The following is a 9,874-nucleotide window of genomic DNA, read 5'->3' as shown; positions in this document are numbered from 1 at the left end:
CATAGGTTTCACTAGTGGCTTCTCTCAAGAGCATAAGTATTTTACGGTGGGTGAACAAATTACTGTTGAGCAATTGACAAAATTGAGTATAGTTATGAGAATATCTATGTATGATCATGTATATTGGCATCACGTCCGAGACAAGTAGACCGACTCCTGCCTGCATCTACTACTATTACTCCACACATCGACCGCTATCCAGCATGCATCTAGAGTATTAAGTTCATAAGAACAGAGTAACGCTTTAAGAAAGATGACATGATGTACAGGGATAAATTCATGCAATATGATAAAAAAAACATCTTGTTATCCTCGATGGCAACAATACAATACGTGCCTTGCTGCCCCTACTGTCACTGGGAAAGGACACCGCAAGATTGAACCCAAAGCTAAGCACTTCTCCCATTGCAAGAAAGGTCAATCTAGTAGGCCAAACCAAACTGATAATTCGAAGAGACTTGCAAATATAACCAATCATACATAAAAGAATTCAGAAAAGATTCAAATATTGTTCATAGATAAACTTGATCATAAACCCACAATTCATCGGTCTCAACAAACACACTGCAAAAGAAGATTACATCGAATAGATCTCCACAAGAGAGGGGGAGAACTTTGTATTGAGATCCAAAAAAAGAGAAGAAGCCATCTAGCTAATAACTATGGACCCGAAGGTCTGAGATAAACTACTCACACTTCATCGGAAGGGCTATGGTGTTGATGTAGAAGCCCTCCGTGATCGATGCCCCCTCCGGCGGAGCTCCAGAACAGGCCCCAAGATGGGATCTCATGTATACAGAAAGTTACAGCGGTGGAATTAGGGTTTTGGCTCCGTATCTGGTCGTTTGGGGGTACGTAGGTATATATAGGAGGAAGGAGTGCGTCGGTGGAGCAACAGGGGGCCCACGAGGGTGGAGGGCGTGCCTAGGGGGTAGGCAAGCCCCCCTACCTCGTGGCTTCCCTGTTGGTTGCTTGACGTAGGGTCCAAGTCTCCTGGATCATGTTTGTTCCGAAAATCACGTTTCCGAAGGTTTCATTCCGTTTGGACTCCGTTTGATATACTTTTTCTGTGAAACCCTAAAATAGGCAAAAAAACGGCAATTCTGGGTTGGGCCTCCGATTAATAGGTTAGTCCCAAAAACAATATAAAAGTGAATAATAAAGCCCAATAATGTCCAAAACAGATTATAATATAGCATGGAACAATCAAAAATTATAGATACGTTGGAGACATATCAACAGCAACTGGCTTGTTGTTCTTCTTGAAGTTCCCCTTCTTCCCTTTACCCTTTTTCTTGAAATTGATGGTCTTGTTGACCATCAACACTTGATGCTCCTTCTTGATTTCTACCTCCGCAGCCTTTAGCATTGCGAAGAGTTCGGGAATCGTCTTATCCATCCCTTGCATATTATAGTTCATCATGAAGCTCGTGTAGCTTGGTGGCAGTGATTGAAGAACTCTGTCGATGACACCATCATCGGGAAGATTAACTCCCAATTAAGTCAAGTGGTTGTGGTACCCAGACATTCTGAGTATATGTTCATTGACAGAACTATTCTCCTCCATCTTGCAGCTGTAGAACTTATTGGAGACTTCATATCTCTCAATCCGGGCATTTGCTTGAAATATTAACTTCAACTCCTAGAACATCTCATATGCTCCATTATGTTCAAAACGTCGTTGAAGTCCCGGTTCTAAGCCGTAAAGCATGGCACACTAAACTATCGAGTAGTCATCAGCTTTGCTCTGCCAGGTGTTCATAACATCTAGCGTTGCTCCTGTAGCGGGTTTGTCACCTAGCGGTGCTTCCAGGACGTAATTCTTCTGTGCAGCAACGAGGATAATCCTCAAGTTATGGATCCAGTTCGTGTAGTTGCTACCATCATCTTTCAACTTAGCTTTCTCTAGGAACGCATTAAAATTCAACAGAACAACAGCACGGGCCATCTATCTACAACAACATAGACATGCAAAATACTATCAGGTACTAAGTTCATGATAAATTAAAGTTCAATTAATCAAATTACTAAAGAACTCCCACTTAGATAGACATCTCTCTAATCATCTAAGTGATCACGTGATCCATATCAACTAAACCATGTCCGATCATCACGTGAGATGGAGTAGTTTTCAATGGTGAACATCACTATGTTGATCATATCTACTATATGATTCACGCTCGACCTTGCGGTCTCCAATGTTCCGAGGCCATATCTGCATATGCTAGGCTAGTCAAGTTTAACCTGAGTATTCCGCGTGTGCAAAACTGGCTTGCACCCGTTGTATGTGAACGTAGAGCTTATCACACCCGATCATCACGTGGTGTCTTGGCACGACGAACTGTAGCAACGGTGCATACTCAGGGAGAACACTTATACCTTGAAATTTAGTGAGAGATCATCTTATAATGCTACTACCGAACTAAGCAAAATAAGATGCATAAAGGACAAACATCACATGCAATCAATATAAGTGATATGATATGGCCATCATCATCTTGTGCATTTAATCTCCATCTCCAAAGCACCGTCATGATCACCATCGTCACCGGCTTGACACCTTGATCTCCATCGAAGCATTGTAGTCGTCTCGCCAACTATTGCTTCTACGACTACCGCTACCACTTAGTGATAAAGTAAAGCAATTACATGGCGATTGCATTTCATACAATAAAGCGACAACTATATGTCTCCTGCCAGTTGCCGATAACTGTGTTACAAAACATGATCATCTCATACAATAAAATTTAGCATCATGTCTTGACCATATCACATCACAACATGCCCTGCAAAAACAAGTTAGACGTCCTCTACTTTGTTGTTGCAAGTTTTACGTGGCTGCTACGGGCTGAGCAAGAACCGTTCCTACCAACCCATCAAAAACCACAATGCGGTATAGTGATTGCTTTTTGATCTTCAAAAAGAACCCTATTCATTGAATCCGATTCAACTAAAGCTGGAGAAACAGACACCCACTAGCCACCTGTGTGTGAAGCACGTCGATAGAACCAGTCTCGCGTAAGCATACGCCTAATGTCAGTCTGGGCCGCTTCATCCAACAATGCCGCTGAATCAAGAATCAACTAGTGATCGCAAACAATATGTATATACCCACGCCCACAACTCCTTTGTGTTCTACTCGTGCATACAACATCTATGCATAAACCTGGCTTGGATGCCACTGTTGGGGAACGCGGTAATTTCAAGAAAAAATCCTACGCACACGCAAGATCATGGTGATGCACAACAACGAGAGGGGAGAGTATCGTCTATGTACCCTCGTAGACCGTAAACGGAAGCATTATGACAACGCGGTTGATGTAGTCGTACGTCTTCACGATCGACCGATCTAGCACCGAAGGTACGGCACCTCCCCGATCTGCATGTTGGGGAACGTAGCATAAATTCAAAAAATTTCCTACGTGTCACCAAGATCTATCTATGGAGTCATCTAGCAACGAGGGAGGAGTGGATCTACATACCCTTGTAGATCGCGCGCGGAAGCGTTCAAGAGAACGGGGTTGATGGAGTCGTACTCGTCGTGATCCAAATCACCGATGATCCTAGCGCCGAACGGACGGCACCTCCGCGTTCAACACACGTACGGAGCAGCGACGTCTCCTCCTTCTTGATCCAGCAAGGGGGAGGAGAGGTTGATGGAGATCCAGCAGCACGACGGCGTGGTGGTGGAAGTAGCGGGATTCCAACAGGGCTTCGCCAAGCGCTGCGGGAGGAGGGAGATGTGTCATGGGAGGGAGAGGGAGGCGCCAGGGCTTAGGTATGGTTGCCCTCCCTTCCCCCCACTATATATAGGGCCAAGGGAGAGGGGGAGGGCGCAGCCTTGCCCCTTCCTCCAAGGAAGGGTGCGGCCAAGGGGGGAGGAGTCCATCCTCCCCAAGGCACCTCGGAGGTGCCTTCCCCCTTTAGGACTCTCCCCTCCTCTTGTCCCTTTGGCGCATGGGCCTCTAGGGGCTGGTGCCCTTGGCCCATGTAGGCCAAGGCGCACCCCCTACAGCCCATGTGGCCCCCCGGGGCAGGTGGCCCCACCCGGTGGACCCCCGGGACCCTTCCGGTGGTCCCGGTACAATACCGGTGACCCCGAAACTTGTCCCGATGGCCGAAATAGCACTTCCTATATATAATTCTTTACCTCCGGACCATTCCGGAACTCCTCGTGACGTCCGGGATCTCATCCGGGACTCCGAACAACTTTCGGGTTACCGCATACTAATATCTCTATAACCCTAGCGTCACCGAACCTTAAGTGTGTAGACCCTACGGGTTCGGGAGACATGCAGACATGACCGAGATGACTCTCCGGTCAATAACCAACAGCGGGATCTGGATACCCATGTTGGCTCCCACATGTTCCACGATGATCTCATCGGATGAACCACGATGTCAAGGACTTAATCAATCCCGTATACAATTCCCTTTGTCTAGCGGTACGATACTTGCCCGAGATTCGATCGTCGGTATCCCGATACCTTGTTCAATCTCGTTACCGGCAAGTCTCTTTACTCGTTCCGTAACACATCATCCCGTGATCAACTCCTTGATCACATTGTGCACATTATGATGATGTCCTACCGAGTGGGCCCAGAGATACCTCTCCGTTTACACGGAGTGACAAATCCCAGTCTCGATTCGTGCCAACCCAACAGACACTTTCGGAGATACCTGTAGTGTACCTTTATAGCCACCCAGTTACGTTGTGACGTTTGGCACACCCAAAGCACTCCTACGGTATCCGGGAGTTGCACAATCTCATGGTCTAAGGAAATGATACTTGACATTAGAAAAGCTTTAGCATACGAACTACATGATCTTGTGCTAGGCTTAGGATTGGGTCTTGTCCATCACATCATTCTCCTAATGATGTGATCCCGTTATCAATGACATCCAATGTCCATGGTCAGGAAACCGTAACCATCTATTGATCAACGAGCTAGTCAACTAGAGGCTTACTAGGGACATGGTGTTGTCTATGTATCCACACATGTATCTGAGTTTCCTATCAATACAATTCTAGCATGGATAATAAACGATTATCATGAACAAGGAAATATAATAATAACTAATTTATTATTGCCTCTAGGGCATATTTCCAACAGTCTCCCACTTGCACTAGAGTCAATAATCCAGTTCACGTCGATATGTGATTAACACTCAAGGTCACATCCCCATGTGACTAACACCCAAAGAGTTTACTAGAGTCAATAATCTAGTTCACATTACCATGTGATTAACACTCAATGAGTTCTGGGTTTGATCATGTTATGCTTGTGAGAGATGTTATAGTCAACGGGTCTGAATCTTTCAGATCCGTATGTACTTCGCAAATCTCTATATCATCTTATAGATGCAGCTACTACACTATATTTGGAGCCATTTCAAATAATTGTTCTACTTGGAGCTATTCTAAATTGTTGCTCCATTATACGTATCCGGTATCTCTACTCAGAGCTATCCGGATAGGTGTTAAGCTTGCATCGACGTAACTCTTTACGTCGACCTCTTTTACCACCTCCATAATCGAGAAAATTCCTTAGTCCACTAGTTACTAAGGATAACTTTGACCGCTGTCCTGTGATCCATTCTTAGATCACTCTTGTACCCCTTGACTGACTCATGGCAAGGCACATTTCAGGTGCGGTACACAGCTTAGCATACTGTAGAGCCTATGTCTTAAGCATAGAGGACGACCTTCGTCCTTTCTCTCTATTCTGCCGTGGTCGAGCTTTAAGTCTTAACTTCATACCTTACAACTCAGGCAAGAACTCCTTCTTTGACTGATCCATCTTGAACACCTTCAAGATCATGTCAAGGTATGTGCTCATTTGAAAGTACCATTAAGCGTTTTGATCTATCCTTATAGATCTTGATGCTCAATGTTCAAGTAGCTTAATCCAGGCTTTCCATTGAAAAACACTTTCCAAATAACCCTATATGCTTTCCAGAAATTCTACGTCATTTCTGATCAACAATATGTCAACAACATATATTCATCAGAAATTCTATAGTGCTCCCACTCACTTCTTTGGAAATACAAGTTTCTCATAAACTTTGTATACACCCAAAATCTTTGATCATCTCATCAAAGCATACATTCCAACTCCGAGATGCTTACTCCAGTCCTTAGAAGGATTGCTGGAGCTTTGCATACTTATTAGCATCTTTCAGGATTGACAAAACCTTCCGGTTGTATCACATACAACCTTTCCTCAAGAAAATCGTCGAGGAAACAATGTTTTGACATCCTATCTGCAAGATTTCATAAATAATGCAGTAATCGCTAATATAATTCCAACAGACTCTTAGCATCGCTACGAGTGAGAAAGTCTCATCGTAGTCAACTCCTTGAACTTGTCGGAAAACATCTTAACGACAAGTCGAGCTTTCTTAATGGTGATACTTACCATCATTGTCCGTCTTCCTTTTAAAATCCATATGTACCTAACAGCCTTACGACCATCAAGTAGTTCTCCAAAGTCTACACTTTGTTTTCATATATGGATCCTCTCTCGGATTATATGGCCTCGAGCCATTTATCGGAATCCGGGCCCACCATCGCTTCTCCATAGCTCGTAGGTTCATTGTTGTCTAGCAACATGACTTCCAAGACAGGATTACGTACCACTCTGAAGTAGTACGCATCCTTGTCATCCCACGAGGTTTGGTAGTGACTTGATCTGAAGTTTCATGATCACTATCATAAGCTTCCACTTCAATTGGTGTAGGTGCCACAGGAACAACTCCTGTGCCCTGCCACACACTAGTTGAAGAGACGGTTCAATAACCTCATCAAGTCTCCACCATCCTCCCACTCAATTCTTTCGAGAGAAACTTTTCCTCGAGAAAGGACCCGATTCTAGAAACAATCCCTTATTGCTTTCGGATCTGAGACAGGAGGTATACCCAACTGTTTTGGGTGTCCTATGAAGATGCATTTATCCGCTTTGGGTTCGAGCTTATCAGCCTGAAACTTTTTCACATAAGCGTCGCAGCCCCAAACTTTTAAGAAATGACAGCTTAGGTTTCTCTAAACCATAGTTCATACGGTGTCATCTCATCGGAATTACGTGGTGCCCTATTTAAAGTGAATGTGGTTGTCTTTAATGCCTAACCCATAAACTATCGTGGTAATTCGATAAGAGACATCATGGTATGCATCATATCCAATAGGGTGCAGTTATGATGTTCGGACACACCATCACACTATGGTGTTCCAGGCTGTATTAGTTGTGAAACAATTTCCACAATGTCTTAATTCTGTGCCAAACTCGTAATTCAGATATTCATCTCTATGATCATATCATAGATATTTTATCCTCTTGTCACGACGATCTTTCAACTTCACCCTGAAATTACTTGAACCTTTCAATAATTCAGACTCGTGATTCATCAAGTAAATATACTCAACATCTACTCAAATCATCTGTGAAGTAAGAACATAACGATATCCACTACATGCCTCAGCACTCATTGGACTGCACACATCAAAATGTATTACTTCCAACAAGTTGCTTTCTAGTTCCATTTTACTGAAAACGAGGCTTTCAGTCATCTTGCCCATGTGGTATGATTTGCATGTCTCAAGTGATTCAAAATCAAGTGAGTCCAAACGGTCCATTTGCATGGAGTTTCTTCATGCATATACACCAATAGACATGGTTCGCATGTCTCAAACTTTTCAAAAACGAGTGAGTCCAAAGATCCATCAACATGGAGCTTCTTCATGCGTTTTATACCGATATGACTTACGTGGCAGTGCCACAAGTAGGTGGTACTATCATTACTATCTTAATCTTTTGGCATGAACATGTGTATCACTATGATCGAGATTCAATGAACCATTCATTTTAGGTGTAAGACCATTGAAGGTATTATTCAAATAAACAGAGTAACCATTATTCTCCTTAAATGAATAACCGTATTGCGATAGACATAATCCAATCATGTCTATGCTCAACGCAAACACCAATCTCGATGGTAGAGGGAGCGTGCGATGCTTGATCATATCAACATTGGAAACACTTCCAACACATATCGTCAGCTCACCTTTAGCTAGTCTCCGTTTATTCCGTAGCTTTTATTTCGAGTTACTAACACTTAGCAACCGAACCGGTATCTAATACCCTGGTGCTACTAGGAGTACTAGTAAAGTACACATCAACACAATGTATATCCAATATACTTCTATCGACCTTGCCAGCCTTCTCATCTACCAAGTATCTAGGGTAATTCTGCTCCAGTGGCTGTTCCCCTTATTACAGAAGCACTTAGTCTCGGGTTTGGGTTCAACCTTGGGTTTCTTCACTAGAGCAGCAGCTGAATTGCCGTTTCATGAAGTATCCCTTCTTGCCCTTGCCCTTCTTGAAACTAGTGGTTTCACCAACCATCAACAATTGATGCTCCTTCTTGATTTCTACTTTTGTGGTGTCAAACATCGCGAATATCTCAAGGATCATCATATATGTCCCTGATATATTATAGTTCATCACGAAGCTCTAGCAGCTTGGTGGTAATGACTTCGGAGAACATCACTATCTCATCTGGAAGATCAACTCCCACTCGATTCAAATGATTGTTGTACTCAGACAATCTGAGCACAAGCTCAACAATTGAGCTTTTCTCCCTTAGTTTGCAGGCTAAGAAAATCGTCGGAGGTCTTATACCTCTTGACGTGGGCACGAGCTTGAAATCCCAATTTCAGTCCTTGGAACATCTCATATGTTCTGCAATGTTTCAAAAACGTCTTTGGTGCCTCAATTCTAAACCATTTAGCATTACGCACTGAACTATCATGTAGTCATCAAAACGTGTATGTCAGATGTTCGCAACATCCACAGACGACGTTCGAGGTTCAGCACACTGAGCGGTGCATTAAGGACATAAGCCTTCTATGAAGCAATGAGGACAATCCTCAGTTTACGGACCTAGTCCGCATAATTGCTACTATCAACTTTCAACTAAATTTTCTCTAGGAACATATCTAAACAGTAGAACTAAAGCGCGAGCTACAACATAATTTGCGAAGATCTTTTGACTACGTTCAGGATAATTAAGTTCATCTTATGAACTCCCACTCAGATAGACATCCCTCTAGTCATCTAAGTGATTACATGATCCGAGTCAACTAGGCCGTGTCCGATCATCACGTGAGACGGACTAGTCAACATCGGTGAACATATTCATGTTGATCGTATCTTCTATACGACTCATGCTCGACCTTTCGGTCTCTTGTGTTCCGAGGCCATGTCTGTACATGCTAGGCTCGTCAAGTCAACCTAAGTGTTTCGCGTGTGTAAATCTGTCTTACACCCGTTGTATGTGAACGTAAGAATCTATCACACCCGATCATCACGTGGTGCTTCGAAACGACGAACTTTCGCAACGGTGCACAGTTAGGGGGAACACCTTCTTGAAATTTTAGTGAGGAATCATCTTATTTACTACCGTCGTTCTAAGCAAATAAGATGTATAAACATGATAAACATCACATGCAATCAAATAGTGACATGATATGGCCAATATCATATTGCTCCTTTTGATCTCCATCTTCGGGGCTCCATGATCATCATCGTCATCGGCATGACACCATGATCTCCATCATCGTGTCTCCATGAAGTTGTCTCGCCAACTATTACTTCTACTACTACAGCTAACGGTTAGCAATAAAGTAAAGTAATTACATGACGTTTATGTTGACACGCAGGTCATAAATAAATTAAGACAACTCCTATGGCTCCTGCCGGTTGTCATACTCATCGACATGCAAGTCGTGATTCCTATTACAAGAACATGATCAATCTCATACATCACATATATCATTCATCACATCCTTTTGGCCATATCACATCACATAGCATAC

This window comes from Triticum aestivum, chromosome 6A (assembly GCF_018294505.1).
Source record: "Triticum aestivum cultivar Chinese Spring chromosome 6A, IWGSC CS RefSeq v2.1, whole genome shotgun sequence".
In the NCBI taxonomy this organism is placed as follows: Eukaryota; Viridiplantae; Streptophyta; class Magnoliopsida; order Poales; family Poaceae; genus Triticum; species Triticum aestivum.
This window is presented reverse-complemented; position numbering follows the sequence as displayed.